This window comes from Aphis gossypii, unplaced genomic scaffold, assembly GCF_020184175.1.
Source record: "Aphis gossypii isolate Hap1 unplaced genomic scaffold, ASM2018417v2 Contig00071, whole genome shotgun sequence".
NCBI classification, from domain to species: domain Eukaryota; kingdom Metazoa; phylum Arthropoda; class Insecta; order Hemiptera; family Aphididae; genus Aphis; species Aphis gossypii.
Genome location: NW_026083003.1, coordinates 1 through 20,340, shown reverse-complemented (window position 1 = coordinate 20,340; position 20,340 = coordinate 1). Strand labels below are relative to the sequence as shown.

The 20,340-nt window shown below is 28.6% G+C and overlaps 1 protein-coding gene across 1 annotated transcript in view; it reads right to left on the bottom strand.

Moving 5' to 3' along the window:
* LOC126553136 (uncharacterized) overlaps positions 1–10,286 on the bottom strand; it is a 35,094-nt gene extending 24,808 nt beyond the window's left edge. Inside the window, exon 1 of the mRNA XM_050208311.1 lies at positions 10,140–10,286. The gene's annotated coding sequence lies outside the window, so the exon portion shown is untranslated. The remainder of the gene's footprint in view (positions 1–10,139) is intronic.
* Between the last annotated feature and the right edge of the window lie 10,054 nt (positions 10,287–20,340).

Here is a 20,340-nt window from a genome sequence, read left to right as displayed (position 1 = left end):
TTGTGTAGTATATAATATTACAAAACCAAAACAATAGTTAGGTATATGACAATTTTTATGTGAATATGTGATATCATTAAAAGCAGTAAAAACCCATATAGTTAGTAAATTAGAATATTTACTTGGTACATGTTGTCTGATAGAAACATAAAAATCAGAATTTTTTTAAAATATATTTGTTGGTAGGTTAGGTATTCATCATTAATTAAAATATAATTTATGTAACTAACAGTTTTTAAGAATACTCAAGGTTTTTTAAAAAACAAATTTGATTAATGATTATGTTTAAAAAATAGTATTAGCTTGGTTAGTTCAATACTATTATAATACTAATTTACTATATTATATGTATATATAGGTCCTTTATCCAGTTATATGTATTTTAACTTATTTTTAAGTCTACATAACTACCTAATTCTTTAAAATCCAATTTGCCATCAGTTTTATATTTTCTGTACACAGAATATTAATATTTTAATATATTTTAGACTTCAAATAAATAACAATACCGATTAAATTTTATGATATTTGTATAAAATTAATAACGAAAAAGTATTGTTATCAATATATTTTATATTGAAATAAAAATTATTACCTATACATTTGTGTTGAAATTCCAATATTTTTGTTAATTAAAACTTAAAACATGTAGTAAAATTTGGGAAACATTCAGGGGACACAGCAAGTATTTTATTAGTCCGTTCAAGTACCTAATAATTATAGATTTTTTGAATGTTGATACTAGGTTGTGTCTATCATTAATTAATATTTAAAACGTAAATGGTTTCAATTATAAATGTATTGTTTTATAAGTTTTATGTTAGTAATATTATATAGATACTTGATGCTAGCAGAATGCCAATAGTTGTAGTAGTCATAGATACAGATTGTTTTAATTTAATATAATATTGTATTATGTCTGAAAATTGTCTCTGTAAGGGGTGGGGTATGTACAAAATAATATAAATGCATTATTAAAAATAAGAGTTTATTCTGCCACTGCTAAAAAAAACTTAAATTACATGTTGTTGGTATTATGTAGTTTAAAATAAAAATATGTATTATTGTGTATTATATAGGTATTGTAGTATAATATGCATTATAAATGTGTGTTATTTTAAATAGTAGATATTAGTGTAGTATTTTGTATAGGTACTTGCCACTGGGTATGCTTGGAGTATTTAATATTTATTGGGTATAGCAACGGTATAGATGTTAAAAAAAAAGCTTAAAACATCTCCTGAATCTCAATAAAAATCTATTGATATAACTATTATTAAAATCTGTTCAGTCCTTTTTGTGGTATTATAAGTATAATATAATGTTATATAGTATTATTAGTTATAGCTGTTAATAATTAATTGATTTTTAAATATTTTTTTAGTGTTTCAATTCGTATTTGTACTGTATGTACCAGCTGTATAACATATATATATAAACGTTTATGTAAGTATCTATACTTAATTTTTGTTTGGTATATTATTATTATTATTATTATTATTATTATAATTGTTAAGATAATGTTCAAAAGTAAAAGGTCAAAAAATAGGAATATTCGACAAGAACTAGATTTCATTAATAATCTATATGGTAATGAAACCAATATATCTGCAAATAATAATTATGCAACAGAGGAAATAAATGTGAGTAAGGTGGAAAATTCAGAAGACAATCAATCGGGTGAAATTATTAATATGCCATCAACATCAAAAGGAACAAATAATTATATTAATTCACCACAAATGACAACTTCTATACCTTATGATCAGGAAACTATAACTGTGTCCACTTTTGGTGATCTGTTAGGTAACGAAGACCATAATGTAAATCCTTTTCCAGCAGTAAGTGAAATAAACAATTCATCTTGCAATACATTTAATGAAAATTTGAGAATTTGGGCAGTCGAATGCAATATTCCAAATGCTACAGAAACAAGAAACAAGATAATATAAATACCCAAGATTTGCCATATGATAGTAGAACACTTTTAGCCACACTGAAACCTGCAGAGCGATTTATTCGTACAGTTATTCCTGGGTCATATTATCATTTTGGATTGGCAAAAGGAATTCGACGATATGATACAAGCAGTTTAACAGAAATAAAAATTGCAATTGGGGTTGATGGTTTACCATTAACTAAAAGCAATAATAGTCAATTTTGGCCAATTATGGCATATATTGTTGGAATGGACAAAAATGTATTTCCAGTTGGCATTTACTTTGGCAAATCTAAACCAAAAGACAGTAATGACTTTTTATTAGACTTTGTTGCCGAAACCAAAGATCTTATAACAAATGGTATAGAAATTAATGGCTGTATTAAAAAAGTGATAATTTATAGTTTTGTGTGTGATGCACCAGCAAAATCTTTTTTATTAAAAACTAAAGGTCACTCAGGATATTCCTCTTGTAACCGATGTATTGCAGAAGGTGAATATTATCAAAATCGTATTTGTTTTCCATATTCTAATAGTAAATCTATTAAAAGAACACACAAAACATATGAAAATATGACACACGAAGAGCATCATGTAGGTGAGTCTATTTCAAACCTTGTTGAGTTGCCAGGGATCGATTTGGTTCGTATGTTTACCCTTGATTACATGCATCTTGTTTGTCTCGGAGTCGTTAAAAAATTGATTGGGCTGTGGTTACATAAAGGACCGTTGAATGTTCGTTTACCAAGTCGTGATGTACACAAATTAACAGAAGCACTATTGGCTGTCAAGTGTTATATTCCATCAGACTTTGTTAGAAAAATCAGAGAAATTCAAGAGGTATCCAGATGGAAAGCTACGGAGTTAAGATTATTTTTATTGTACATAGGACCTATTTGTACTAAAAAATATTATCAATGATAATTGCTATAATCATTTCATGTCATTAAATATTTCTATGATAATACTACTTAGTCCAAATCTTCAACATTATTTACCATATGCCGAAGAACTTATAGAATATTTTATAAAAACATTTGAAATATTATATGGTCGTGAACATAATTCCCACAATATTCATGGTTTATCACATTTGTGTGATGATTTTAAATTGTACGGTCCTCTTGATAACTGCAGCGCATTTCCTTTCGAAAACTATATGAAAGAATTAAAATCTAAAATACGAAAACATGAAAAACCACTCGAACAAGTCATAAACCGGTACTCAGAAATATATTGTCATAATTCCCTTAGCTTATCTAAAAATCCAACAAATCATCCAATATTATTACTACCTCACAATAATGGTCCATTAATCAATAATTTAAATGGATGTCAGTACAAAAACTTAATCTTTAAAAATATTCAAATAAATACAATATTTGATAAAGATAGCTATGTTCTAACTACAGATAGAGAAGTTTTTAAATGCTTGAATATAGTTAAACAAAAATCTGACATAGTGTTGATTGGAAAACATTTTAAAACAAAAACATTGTTTCATGACAAGCCAACAGATTCAACAGAATTTGACATATATATTGTAAAAGATTTAACACAAAGCTTAAAAACCTGTACAATTAATAAAATAAAAAAAAAAATGATGTTAATTGCGCATAATGGGAATTTAATCGTTATGCCTATAATACATACTGCTTAAATTTCTTGAATTAATACATTTTTGTAAATATTACTAATTTTTTCTTATTGTTTCATATACCTACTTAGAAAAATATAAATTTATACTACTTATTTGTAAATACAACTTTATTTTTATTTATAAAATATCGTAAAATATATTATTATTATACACGTAGAAAAACAACCATGTGGAATGTGGATTGTTGTCCATTTTTTTGGTGACGACAGTGTGGAGTCAGTACCAGTTGCATGGTTCAATAAAGAAACAAAGTTATGCGCATGGCCTCTTGTCAAAACTTAAGTAAAGAAATATATCGAGAAACAAAAAAATCCTGATGAAATAAATTTCAAATGGATTCCATCCAGAACTTTGGGAAGATCATACGGTAAAAAAACTCATAGTTATAACATAACTTATTATAAATGATTTACTAAATAATATCTAATACATGACTAATGGTTATTATTTATTAATTATATGTTTAGAAAACTTAGAAGAAGCTCGTAAAAAATCCAAGAAAGCCGTTTATTTATCAGATTTATCTACTAACGAGGATACACAAAATGATAGACATATTGAACGTTGTAGTAATAATAAAAACAAAATAGATAGTCCTCCTTCCTTAAGACATGATAGTTTATTACCAACAAGAAGTAGACCGGTTATTGATATATTATCTACAAAAGCTGATTCAAGTTCAGACACTGACAGTATATTATATGACTCAGATAAAGATCCATCTTATGAACTACCTTTAGTTTTAAATGGTATGATTATTTCAATTTTCAATAATTAATATTAACAATGTTCCTTATGCATCATTTCTTAACCTCTTTAGTGTCATATTATTATTGTCTATTATCTATAATAGCAACCACAGATTGAGAAATGTGACAACAGTGAGAAATTCATTTTTTTTTTTTTTAAATTACAGAGAGCTCAGTTTATATTGAAAAATCACCTCCTGTAAATGACAGAATTGAGTTTGAAACTTCAGTTTGTAATGACTTGAATCTAGAGCAACTACAAACCACCGATGACATTCTGCAAATGCCTACTGAAGCAATAACACCAAAACTAGTGCCTGCAAAAAGATCATTATTTCTTAATTCACACTTCTCAGGTATAAAATGTAGTAAAAATTATTCTATTATTTTTATTAGATCCTTTATTCATATTTATTATTATAGTAATTAGTATACCTATATTGTATTTAACATCATCAGTCCATATTGACTTCAAAATGTATATTAATTTATTTACAAATTATTGTGTATACTGTTATAATTTATTTAACTATTATTCAATTTTGTAATATTTTTTTTAGATTGCAAGAAAACTAAAAAATATTTTCCAACTTCTACTTCTGCATCAATAAATAATGCCACTGTGGTGAGTGGTGAACTGTCTTCCTCAAGTAACCTCACTACTATTGCTTCACCAATAAATGATGTGCCTCTAATGACTACTGCAGGTATATTGTGGCATAATAATGTATTGTATATAATAATATTTGCAAATTAATTTTTTATTTTATAATAGAATTCCAAAACTTTGTTATACATACATTAACAAAATTAAAGTATGATCAAATCACAATGAGCAATACATTGAATGCATCACATGTTGCATTACAAAATTTTTTAAATACTTCTGGTGAAACCATCACAGCACACATGGCAAACAATATTACACAATCAATTAATATCGATGAAATATTCCCTCTTAAGACGGATGATGAACTTGATAATTTCGAACAAAAATTGCTATGTGATAAACATTTTAGACCTAATATGGTATGCATTAGAACTCATTTAAAATAAATAGTAAATATGTATATAATATATAAAATATATTAAATCAGCTTAACTATTCATTTTTTAGGTATCAAAACTATTTTTATTAATTGGAAATAAAGATATTGGAGATAGTGTACGACGTATCATGTTGAAAATGTTTTCAGATGAACTTATAACAAGTTACTCGCTATTGGGATTTAAAAAAAAAAATTTTTTTTCAAAGCTTGGATGTTATCGTTTAATCATTGGTTAATATTAATTATTATTATATTTACTAATATTATTTTTTGATTTTTAGATGCTTTGAGGGTTAACATCAAGTATAAAAACATAATTGACAAGGACATTGACACACCACTATCAACTTGGTTGGCCCATGCCAAATTTAGGATTTTAAGCAAAGCAAATGCTACAATACAGACATTAAATAATCTGGACAATACATTATAATTATTTTATATAATATATTTAATTTTTTCATTATTATTATTATTATTTTAATATTTTTTAGGTTGTTGGTATTGAGTAAATACCATTGCTGAAATCATGCGCTATATCAATGCTATATTATTTTTTTTTATTTTATTATTATTATCATATTAATTTATATAATAATTCATTGAATTTTGTCATTAATTTTTTTTTTAGAAATCTTTTTTATGTTATTGATATTGGAAATACCATTGCTGATATCTTGAAATTATTTTTTTTTAATTGAGTTTTAAAATATAAATAAATATTTGAAAGTGAATACTTTTGATTTTTTTTATTTATTTGTGTATTTTGAAGTTATTTTATATTATATAATATACGTTAAAACATATTTAAAATTTAAAATATAATTTATTATAATTTCAAAAGAATATTATAAATATATTATATTGAAATATTATACGAACTTAATGACATAATGTTATTATAACATTAAAATTGGTGGTATGAAATGCAATTAAAATATTTTGAAAATATTTCATAAATATTACTGTAACTTTCACGAAATGTTTTAATCTGATCAGTACAAGAATATTTTCAGAATGTTAATTTCATAACATTTTAGGAAACTTATAAAGGTAGGACAAAACATGACCATTTAATATTCTAAGAAAGTTTCAATAATATTAAACAAATGCAATTAAAATGTTATGAAAACATTAATGTTAACTTCTAAATATTCTAAAAATGTTAAAATAATTTTATATTGCTGTTTGGGTAGTTAATTTGTAATTCTTGAATATAAATAATATAATATTAAACTATAATCATTTTACATTATTATATAACAGTACTTATATATTATTATCTACAACTGATATAGAATTTTAAGTGGAATGTAACAATGGAAGTAAAATCTATTCATTATTATGAGGAATAAGTATCATTTTTTTGCTTATATCATTAATATGACACGAAATAAGGTCATTGGATAAGTTCTTTACAACATAAATATCTAAATCTATAGATCTAATAGGGTTAAGAAATAATGGATAACTATTTTGAAAGTATTTACATATTAAAATACCATCACTTTTTTTTTCATTAGAAATTATATTAACAACTTTAATTGATCTTTTATCTTTAGTAATTAAGTAAGAATCAGCATCAACTTTGGTTTTTATTGTCATATTTTCTAATTTTAAAGTAGAAAATTGTATTCCTTTCATACTATTTCCAATAATTGGTCCACGATTATGAATACCAGTGAAATTAAGTACAATATATTTGTATTTTGTATTGGACATCAGTAAGCATTTTTCATTGTATCTTATAATGATTTGTTGTAGAGGCTTGTCGGGTTTTCTTAACATTTTCTTTAAGATCCCATATAATTCTCAAAAGGAAATGCTGAAACGTTGTCTAATGGACCAAACAGATTGTAATCATCACATAAATGGATTAAACCATGAATATTATGAGAAATCAGGTGACGCCCATACATTAACTCAAAATTTTTAACAAAGTCGTCTAATAATAATCGTGCATGATTTATATATTGCCCATAATCAGGACTAATAAGTATCACCATAGCCAAGTTTAAACTCAAAAAATGTTTCCAATGTTCTTTTTTTAAAACTGATTTTGTGACAAACGTCCCTATATAAAGCAAAAAAGTACGAAATTCTGTGGCCTTCCAACGACATATTTCATCAAGTGTTCTTGGCTTTCTAGCAAATTCACATGGCATTTTATTTTTAAGGTTTTGGAGAGAGTTTGATATTTCTTTAATCTTCCAAGATGGATAACGAATATTTAAAGGTCCTTTAATCCATAATAACATTAGCTTTCGAACAACACCTAAACATACTAAGTGCATATAGTCTAGAGAGAAAGAAGTTACAACATTAACACGTTGACCGCCATGAAATCGAAAATGAAATCTCAACAAGCTTTGTCCTCACCGCCACGAATATTTATGGTAGGTTTACTTCGATGCAGTTTTGACGATTTAAATAAATATTGATAAAAAAAAACTAATAATGATATTTGCAAACTTGTTACACATACTGAAAGTGGCAACACTGTACTTTTCAAATCCGATGAAAAAATACCGATTATTGAGATCCTAATCGAGATCTCACTAAAATAAATTTTAGTGAGATCTCATATTAAATCTCATAATTGAGCAAAGAAATTTGGTTTGAGATCTCGAAATATAACTCATGGCGGTTATGAGTAACATGGCCAAAAAACCCGTGGCGGTCAACGTGTTAAAATTGGGCAAAGTTGTAATAATCGAAACATCACCAACATGATGTTCCTCTTTTGATTGTAATAAGTAATTTTGGTGTGTTCTATTTTGTGGACGGTTTAATGGTGAATTGTAAGGAAAACAAATTCTGTTGGATAAATATTCTCCTTCTACCTCACAGCGAGTACAAGAAAAAAAGCCTGAATGGCCTTTGATTTGAAGCACAAACGATTTAGCAGGAGCATCACAGCACAATGTGTGAACAGAGAAATTATATGTTTTATTTTTAATACAGATCCCGTTCTGATATAAAACGTTGGCTTCATCAACAAACTGTTGAATGAAATCTATTGGTATAATATATTACTATTGGCAGGTTTTTCTCTTCCGCAATAAATTCCTATTGGAAATACATTCATATTATCAGGACGGATATAGGCTAAAATGGGCCATAATTGTTCAGAGTTACTTTTATACAATGGTAAGCCATCAATACCTATAACTATTTCTATTTTATTATCATTTTTAACTCATCCAGTAAAATTTTGTTCAATACCATTTAAAATTCCAAAATGATAATATTTTCCTGGTACAATTGTTTGAATTTCTAAAGGCTTTTCAATATTTTTGCACATTATAGTTCTAGAATCTTTAGGAAGAGCTTCAAAACATTTATGTTTTTTTAGTAAAGTTAGTAGTTTATTTAGAGCTATCTGTGGGATATTACAATTAATGATCAAAAATTTAAAATGAGAAAGATTATCAATAGAATTATCATAGTTTTCATCCCATTCATTTTCATCTATTTCAGAAGACACTTCATCACTAGAATAGTATAATTCTTCATCCCCATCTGTATTCATTATGTCTATATTAAGATTTATATCATTGGATTTAGATTGAGACATGATGCTAGGCACAGAATGATCACTATTTGGAAAACTAGTTTCAACTAGATAAGTTCCACTATTTTCAGTATTATTTTCTTTAGAGCTAAACCCAACAGTGCAACTTTTAAGTTCTTCGTGTACTCTTCTTTGTTTTGTTCTTTTACTCAGCTTAGTATTTTTATAAAAGGAAGCCATTATTACTGAAATTAAAATATTTTTATACTTAACTTGATAAAAAAAAAAATATATCAAAATTAATGTACCAATTTCTATTATAAGAATATATATTTTATAAAAAGTACATTATTCTGTAATTAAATCAAGAAATATGAGATGTATTAGATGTATTAGATGTATAGGTAATTTTATTTTATACAAAACTAAAAAATTAACTAAAAATACAATCAAATGAAAACAGGTAGCTAGATAAGTTAATACTTATAGAACTCTAATATTATGATAATTTACTAATCTCCAAATTAAGCAACTCATACAAAAATAATTATATTGAAAGACAGGATTATGTGTATTTAAAAACAACAGTAAGTACCTAGATCACTGATTTCATAAAAACATAAACACCATAAATTCTTTGTAAAATATCATATTATAAATAAATTTATAAAATATAGTTACCTTTATATATAATTGCAGATTATCTATAAATTATGCAATTTTAAAGTATTACTTATAGGGGTTGGCTTATGGTCAAATATCTACTACAAAAAGTATTTGTAGTATTAATAGACACCTAGAACGATTTATACTTAACATGAGTAAGTTTAAATTAATTTATTTAATATCTGTTATACAAGATTTAAAAAATGATTATGTAAATTTATGTTATTAATCGACAATCATTTAGGTATATTAATGTAGGACAATTAGTATATTAAATATTATATGTATTTACAAATTTAAAATAAAAATTACAATTCTTAAGTAGGTACCTCCAAGAAATTTTGTTAAAACTAAGATTCTCACTGCCGTCACTATACGCTACTTAGCTTACCAACTTACAAATTACATTGAGCAATTATTTTTATAGTACTTATATTATCTACTACTGTCTACTTTTACTTTATTAGTGTTCATGTAGGTACCTAACACATATATCTTTTAACTAGATATCATACTATTATTATATTTAAATACCTACTTAATAATAATTATATTTACTTACCGAACATAATGTATAAAAGTGCGTATAATTACAATAATGTTGTATAATAAATAATAATATATAAAATTATTTAACACTTAACGACGGGTCGACGGAACTAAAAAAAACGAAAAACGAAAGACAGACTCAAGAAGTCAAGACTGCATAGGTACGACTATATGAGTCAACGAAGAGTCGAAAACGAAGAATTACACATTACACGTCATGAACAAAGGAGTATTGCACACCGCACCTCGCGCCACACAAACACGGAGAGTCATATTATCAAAATATTATCTATGGCATCAACGTCGGTCGTCGATATTGTGATGCGTCGATACGGCAGTCGGAAAAACCCAAATTATTCAAAAATATCGTAAACAATGACGATATAAATAATTATAGTTGACCGATGTGAGTGATAAACATGACAGAAGTTGTTCAGTGGGAGAGAGCTGTAAGGAATGACAGAGGAACTGGTGAACGTATAATATAATAAAATTCCTTAGCCATTAACTATAACAGATGGATAGATAGCAAAACCAAAAACATATTATTATAATGGAAAAGGTCGAGGACGCGACACTCGTATTTGTTGTCTTGTCGCCATCTTACGAATGCGTAACATTAAACGAGCTCAACTGCAATTCACGTTTATAGCTTCACTGGATAAACAATTAGAGTGAATCGGCTTATTAGTTATTTCCTATGAAGCTATATGCTAAAAACATTGTCTGTGTAGTGTGTTAGTGTGTTTGTAAATGAGTTTTGAACGATGATTCGGTTTTGAGTGAGTTATAACGTAATATGAACATTTTTAATTTGCGCTATATTGTATAAGCAAAACTTACAAAAAATTGAAATATCCTAAAAAACCACTTATAGATACAGATAATTATGTTCTAACGTCTTCATTAGAGTTTGGAAGTATAAAATATTCTACTATAGTAAAGTTATACACAAAAAATATTAAGTTAAACAATACGCCATAGTAGGTAATGGCTAATATCTACCTATAATCTATATGGCTATATCCTATATTGCTATATAATATATTATTCTAATAAGATTTACTATAACATATAAGTAGAATAAGTAATAACATAATTAGTTTATCAATATTTGTTATTATTAGAACAAGGATTTATATGCAACAAAAAATTGTAAATTATGTATTTGGATTGTTAAAAATATGACGAGTATATACACACCAAAAATATGAAAATAACGCATTCTAAATGTAAGTAATAAAATATTATTCTTATTATTATTAAGTATTAACGTTATTCAAATGTATTAGGTAGTACACGAAACAATTACATGGTGTTTTAAAATTTTAAAATTGAACGATCTTCTATTCAATCATAGGTATTATTGTGAAATATTTACTAAAACTCCGTTCGACATCATGATATCAAATGACGTATTCCATAAATAAATATACCATAAAACTTGAATTTTCGAGATTTTAAAGTCAAAATATTCATAAATATGTATTCTGTCCAAGATATACAAAAGTAATAAATATGCAAAATAAAAAAAAAACGTGGACATAATTGACAAAAGCAATAATCTGAAACAGCAAAAAAACATATTGTTGTACATAAATCCTAAATTCCTAGGCCTAATTATTATTATTATACTAATATAATGGGGACATGGTAGGAACCTCCACGCGGTGTCCCTGGAACGACGAGATTGCATTTTTATAAGATATACCTGATATATACGACAATAATGCAACGCTCGTCAACCAGTCCTACCAACCACGGTCTTCAACCCAAAAGGCCCTTTTCAGGGCCAACCATGACGATGATATCCATAAATATCGTAGGTCTTACACCAGAGAAAGAAAATATTTTAGCGGAGTTATGTAAAACATCGGGATGTGAGGTGCTGTGCTTACAAGAGACGCACCGAGATACAAACCACAGAAGACCAAAAATAAGCGGGATGAGACTAGTGGTAGAAAGGCCACACAGTAAATACGGAAGTGCTATATTTACTAAACCTGATTTGGATATAATATCGACAGGGATCACAGACAAAAACAATATAGAAATTATGACAATAGACATAAAACAATGCACCATAACATCAATATATAAGCCCCCTAATGAATCATTTGAATTTGAAGAACCTGAGAACTACAGGGAAAGAAATATAAAAATTGTAATAGGAGATTTTAATAGCCATAATGTGATGTGGGGATACACAGAGAACAATGAAGATGGGGAAAAAGTCGAAGATTGGGCAGAAAGGGACAATATGAGTTTAATACATGATGCTAAACTCCCACCATCATTTAACAGCGGTAGATGGCGGAAAGGATATAACCCTGACAACATCTTCGTGAGCCATAATATAAGAAATATGAGTATTAAATCAATAATGAAAGCTATCCCAAAAACTCAACATCGACCGATCCAATGCCAGATAAATGCAACCATAACACCGCGAATGGTACCCTTTAGGAGACGATTCAACTTTAAAAAGGCCAAATGGGCAGAAGTCACGAAATATATGGATAATGAAATACAAACTCTACAACCAACACCTGCTAATTACTGCAAATTTGTTGATAGATTAAAGAAGGTCTCAAGAAAATATATACCAAGGGGTTGCCACATCAATTACATCAAGGGACTACGACAAGACACCATAAAGGACTTAGAAACCTACTACGAAAGGTATGAAGAAGATCCCTTTTCGGAACTAACAATTGAAACTGGAGAACGTATTTTGAAGGATATAGCCGAAGAACGTAAAAAAGAATGGATGACATTAATTAAGGATCTAGATATGGTCAAAAACAGCAACAAAGCCTGGAAACTAATAAAAAGCATGAACAATGAAAAACAACAACCGAAAGAGCATATAAACATAACACCAGACCAAATTGCACACAAATTATTAATGAATGGCAAAACGAAAACAAAAGGGAAGAAAACTAAGCTTAAATTTAAAATGGATATAAAGAATAATACAAGTGACTTCAATAAACCATTCGAGATGGATGAGCTAAATATGGCCATCGGAGTAATGAAAAATAGGAAAGCAGCGGGCATCGACGGAATCATGACAGAACAGATCAAGCAACTAGGCCCCAAAGCCAAGGAATGGCTACTAAACATGTTCAATAACTGTATCAAAACCGATAGTATCCCAACAGAATGGCTCAAATCACATGTTGTGGCATTATTGAAGCCTGGAAAAGCCCCTACAGATGCAAGTAACTTTAGACCCGTGTCACTATTATGTCATACATATAAAATGTTTGAGAGAATGGTACTGAACAGAATAAAAGACAAGATAGACGGGAAGCTTATTAAGCAACAAGCTGGCTTTAGGGCTGGTAAGTCATGCACGGGGCAAATACTTAACCTTGTTGAAGAAATAGAGAAAGGCTATGAGAATAATGTAATAACAGGTGCAGCTTTTATCGACCTCAGCGCTGCATATGATACGGTTAATCATAGATTACTGCTTAAGAAAATATATGAGCTAACTGAAGATGCGAAATTCACAAAAATTATTAGTCTTTTATTAAGGAATAGACGGTTTTTTGTATCATTGCAGGCCAAAAAGAGCAGATGGAGAAGACAAAATAATGGATTACCCCAAGGAAGTGTTCTATCACCAATTTTATTTAATATTTATACTAATGATCAACCAATTGGGGTCCAAACGAAGCACTTTATATATGCTGATGACCTCGCTATTACAACCCAGGGCAAAACATTCGAAGAGGTGGAAGTGAGTCTGAATGCCACACTTAATACTAGGAAGGAATATTATAATGATAATTATCTCAAACCGAATCCAGCAAAAACACAAATTACCGCTTTCAACTTACGAAACAGAGACGCCAAGCGGAAACTGAGAATTAATTGGCAAGACACAGAATTAGAGCACTGCGAAGAACCAACATACTTAGGCATTAAACTTGACCGAGCCCTGACATATAGAAGTCATTGTGAAAACACAAAAAATAAAATAGGAACAAGAAACTGCTTGCTTCAAAAACTGGTTGGCTCTCAATGGGGCTCAGACCCTCATGTCTTGAGAACGACAGCCTTATCATTATGTTACTCGACGGGTGAATATGCTTGTGCTGCATGGAGAAACTCAGCACATGCTAAAAAGGTAGATGTGGCCCTAAATGTAACTAACAGATTAATTACGGGGTGCCTGAGACCAACACCAGTTCAGAAAGTACAAGTATTATGCGGTATAGCACCCCCTAATATAAGGCGAGAGGTGGCAGCAAGGGTAGAGAAAACAAAACAAGAATCAGACTTAAGACATTCTCTATATGGAGATAAAACCATGGGGAGCCGGCTCAAATCAAGGAAAAATTTTTTGAAGACAACAATTAGCCTATCACAAACACCTGAAGCAACGAGAATAGACTTATGGAAGGAGGCAATGAAAGAGCATAACTCACTGCTATGGAAGGATCCGAAGGAAAGCTTACCGACCAGCAGTCACTTACCATGGCCGGTATGGAAGACACTAAATAGATTACGAACGGAAACTGGAAGGACAGCGAGTAATATGAAAAAATGGGGATTGAAAGATGATGGGAAATGCGAATGTGGTGGAGAGCAGGATGCGGACCATCTGTTTGTATGCCCACAATTACCGAATAAGTGTAGAAAGGAAGACTTTTTGACGCATAAAATTTCAGACAAAGCAATACAAATTGCGGCTTATTGGGGAGCGAAGGGAATATGAAGACCGATACGACAAGAAGAAGAAGATACTAATATAATGTGCATTGAGCACATTTATTTTAATCGTAAATCATAATTATATATGATACACCTATATTATGTTACTAGTTCTAAGGTTAACTAAGTTAGGTTATTAACTCTTGAATTAAAGACGATTTTATTTGTATTATTTTTTTCTTTTATATTTGAGTTTCATATTAAATTATGTTTAAAATTTCAGTATACATAATATAACATATAAGTAGGCTGTGATTGCTGTGAATGACGTGGGTGATCAGTTAGTAGTTACTAGTTTACTATAGCTTATCATAATTTTTAATGCACGTATATTAATGTATATATAATTATAAATATGCACACGCCTAAATTAATTATATTATTTTATTAATATATAAAATAAAACATGTAATTTATATATATTTACATAAATATGTATATCATCATTATTATTGTTATAAATTAAAATTAAATACCTATATAAGATATATTATATAATTATTTAATTGTTTTGTTTATACTTTTTTATATTTACCAATGGTGTATAAAGAATGTTTCTTTATTTTTACAAGAATAATAACATATTAATAATAGTTTTAATATAATATATAGTTTTTTTAATTTTAATATTCTATTAATAATATTATCAGAATATTATTTCATTATACTAACTTTAATATTATATATATAATATTTACGTAATATTATTTTTCATATAATTATTTGATATCAATATGATGTTTGTTTTAAAACAATTATGTTATAACAAATTAATATTTATTTTAAAATATTATAATTTTAATGAAATAATAATATTATTATGATATTATCATTACGAAAATGCTATCTGGGTTTATATTGCTGTTGTATTTGCAGCTAATTTGGCATCGTGTGTTACGGTTTTCTGTGCATTATAGTTCATTCAGTGTTGGTGTGTACACTGTGGCTGTCCGTTGAAATACAAATATTTGTTTCAAAACCTCATTTTTTTACTATTTTTTATATTCTGTTTACTATGTATAATTATTATATATATTTAAAAATGTCATTTAAAGATCACGATATCCATAGCCAAAGTAAAAAAATAGTTTATAATGTTTATTAATTTTTTAAGAAACTATCTGAAACGAAAACACTTGATTCTGATTTTTTTATAAAAACGCAAAACGTCACCGCTGAGGCTTGTGGAATATCAAAACGCTCCATTCAGCGAATATCTTCTAAAGTAAAGAAGAGTTATGAATTACCTGAGAGGAGCCCTTCTTTTTCAACTCCACGGAAATTATACAAGAGGCCAAAATTTGTATCGGAGTTGAATGATTTTGATGGTGAGATAGTTAAAAGGACCGTACATGAATTTTATGACAGGGTTGAGTATCCTACATCACAATTAATACTTAATTCTGTCAAGGACAAATAACATCTATTCAAAGACTTCTAAAAAATTTGAAATTTTCTTATAAAAAATGTATTGATGGTCGTAAGTTTGTAATGGAGCGTAATGACATAGTGTCCCTTAGATGTAAATTTTTAAGAGGAATTTGTACACTGTGCAAAAATAACGATCTTTGGCCAATTGTATATCTTGATGAGACATGGGTCAATCAAAATCATTCACGAAGTGTCGCATAGCAACATGACACAAATATGGTGGGTCCAAAAATCCCTACTGGAAAATGTGGGCGTCTTATTGGTGCACGCAGGGTGTGCTAAGTACGGGTTCATTCTGAATGAAAAATTGGTTTTCCGGAGTAATACTGGTAATTCTTCGGATTACCACAGCCAATTGAATTCGGATGTGTTTAAATCTTGGTTCACCCAAATGTTGAACGATCTTGAAGAACCGTCTGTCGTCATAATGGATAATGCATCATATCATTCAACTCTCATAGACAACTATCCAAAGAGCAATACAAAAAAGCAGATGAACAGGATTGGTTGACTAAAAAAAATATTAAATTTTTACCATTAGAAACGCTAGCTGAACTTAGAATGAGGGTTTAATACCAACCAAAAAAAAATATGAATTGGATCAATTGGCATTAGAGATGGTCCATGAAGTTGTACGACTTCCTCCATAACATTGCCAATACAATCCAATTGAGTTGATATGTGCTCAGGTAAAAGGTCAAGTGGCGAAAAACAATACAACTTTTAAAATGTGCGATATAGAACGATTGACTCACGAAGCGTTGGATTCGGTTACCCAACAGGATTGGGAAAAGTGTGTGAGACATGCCAAAGAACTGCAAGACAAAGATAACGAAAAGAAAATTATGAGAGATACTATGTTAGAGTCAATCATTATGACCTTATTATTAGATGACAGCGATTGGGACGACAGTGACGATGAAGAAAATGTGGAATGGTACTACCAATTTCTGAGTTTGTATGATTTGTATTTATATTTTATTCTGTAATTTTTTATTTAAACCTTAACGATAATTATTGAAATTAATTGTAATACAAAATTTTAATTAAAAAAATTATATATTTTTACTTGTATTATTAGGTTAAGTTTTTTGTTTTTTAAGTTTTGATTTTGATTTTGATATTCTGTTGTTATATTGAATTGCAAGTCGGTATTCAAGTATTATATACAATTATAACTTGTATTTTTACTTGTATTATTATAAACATTTGTCGAATACTATAATAAATAATAATAATTAAATATTTAAAAATATAATATAATTTTTTTAAAAAAATTAGTATGTATTATAATAATACATCCTTTATCAAACAAAATCGATTTTACGTTTTATGCATAAAAAAGCGGGAAAAGAAGACGAATACTTATTGCTTATAGGCATGCTTATACGGCGTACGTATTTGAAAAGCGCGGCAAATTATTTGATAACCACTACAACAAATAATCCGCTTGGAACGTTGCGGTCACCCGCCAGTTTTCGTGAAGCGGACTATAGTAAAGTTATGCTCTGACCTTGCACGACTGTGGTACGCGTGTCGTTGTGTACCTATTATCCGAGTTCGTCGATATATTGTGCGACAAAATAGCGTGCTCCGAGTCCGCCGACATTTTTGTCTGTCCTCTCCATCGGTGACTTTTGTGTCTGTTCCTGTTTGTTCTAAAACCGATGCTGTTCTGCTGGTGGTTGTTCGTAGTCCGTTCGAGCTATAACAGGTTAGTGCAACTCTATTGGACTGTCTTGTAATATATAGTTTTATCTTACAACCACCATTAGTGCTGCATGTCGTGGCGACGATCGATACCGGTCGCCACTCGCCGACAGACAGCAACCGTTTTTTTTCGTATTTATCCGATTCGCTGACAGACAGCAACCTTTCTTTTTCGCATTTATCCGACTCCGACGTCCGTGTTATATGATATTATGATGCTTCCCAAAAATGCTTCAAAGTGCGTAATATATGGTAATATATGGCTATCAATCCAAAGGTAAGTATTTTTTAATTTCATAAAAAGTTACTCTACAAGCATTCTATATTATTATACAGGATAATTTATTCTATATCTTTAAATTTTAAATAGGTATTATTTAAATGTTTTATTCAACATGCTTTTTAAAAAGAGTTATTTTATAGTCATTATTCTTCAGAAAATTATTCGTTTTTCCTTATAGTATTATTACAGAAGACTTGGTATTTCCATTTTCATTTAACTTATATGAAAAAGATGAGATAAGTCATCTTTGAAATGTGTGAATGTAAAGTCTAAATTTGACATTTTGTAGGTGTTTATTGTACAATGGAATTTATAGTTTCAAGTTAGTAATATTGCTATATAAACATAATCATAGGTGTGCGCAGACTTAAATTTCTGGTCGAACCAAGGCAATTATAGTGCCCTAATATTTGGACAGTGTCCCTAATTTTTTTTAACACATCTACATACATGTTGATGTATTAACCTATCAATGTCTATAGTACTATAGTTATTATATTTGTATAAAGGTAGATATAATGTTCTTGTTTGATTAATAAAATGTACCTATAATGGTACACACAAATAGTTTTGATTTTATTATACTTTCACGAAATATAAAATGTCCATGATCTCCAGAAACATTATTATAGTACAAGCAGTACAATAAAATATATACGCACATTTTACTATGCCCCTAAAAAGTTTCAAGTTGAGCCTGGGCTTGACCGGCTTTCCCTGTGAGCACGCCTATAAACTTAATATATTATATATAACCAAAAATAACCTAATTTCTATAATGTAGGTACATAAATTAAATGTATTATTGATGTTTATTATAATAGGTATTGTTGTTCATCGATTCTCAATCCCAGAACGGACTTTCTGAGATTAAAAAAATGGATTGATTTGGTTGGTTTCAATGAAATGGATCCAAACGAAGTTTATAAAAATAAATTTATATGCAGTAATTATTTTGACGACCAGTGTTTTGTCCTGGTACTAAGAGACTGAATATAAAATCTTGTCCAACATTACTATTACCAGGTACCTACCTACCTACAAATATTGATGTTTTTGAATATTGTAAGAAAAATTAAAATATGTCATAATTTATTTTTATTTATAGCAGGCACGTATCTGGGACCTTATTTTGGTGGGAAGGGTCAAGAAGGGGGGTGGGCGAATCATTTTTTTAGCAATAGTGAAAATCCTAACAATCTTTCAAAAAAAAAAATATGTGACAACTGATAAAGAATTCGTTTGAATTTTAAAAAGTATTTCCATACATGTTATTTGAAGTATTCTTGATACTATTAAAGTAAAATACAAATACGTGCCTGTTTGTAAGTTAATGTTTAATAGATTTATTTTTAACAGATATGAGTTTGGGTATAACATTTTCAGTAATGGCTAATAATAATGTTTGTGTAATAATGCTTGCTTATTCAACATAATATGCTTTTATAATATTTATTCTATTAATACTAGTTGATCATATGAATCTTGATGACAGTTTTATATCTTGTATCAATGTATTGGAAACATCAGTTCTCGTTGAAGTGTTGACAGGTAAAGTGATTCATTTTTATAAATAATCAACCCATGATTCCTATTCCTTATATATGGCAATTTTTATATTGCTTTATGTATTATTTAGTGAACACTCATAGCGTTACTAATGCTGCGTGCAACGCTGATGGCTTTAATTCTAATGCTTTGAATAAGTCAAAAAAATCAAAAATAGTTCTGATAAATAGTTTTCTATTAATTGTATTGATAGTTTCCATTTATATAGCAATTGCTTAACATACTTTAAACTTTTACATCTTTCTTTATGTGCAAACATTTTTAATTAAAAATTATATATGTATAATGTTTATATCAAAGTTCAAAATTTAATTTTCTGTATTATATTTGTATGGCAGGTTTATTGGATTATATTGGTATAAGCAGAAGTTTACATTTGACACTGAAGTGTAAAAAGTTTTATTCTATTACAAATAATTTATTACGGAAGTGTCGTCGTTTGAATAATAGTAAACAGAATTTCAAGACAAGATTACGTTATGCTGAGAAATTAGTG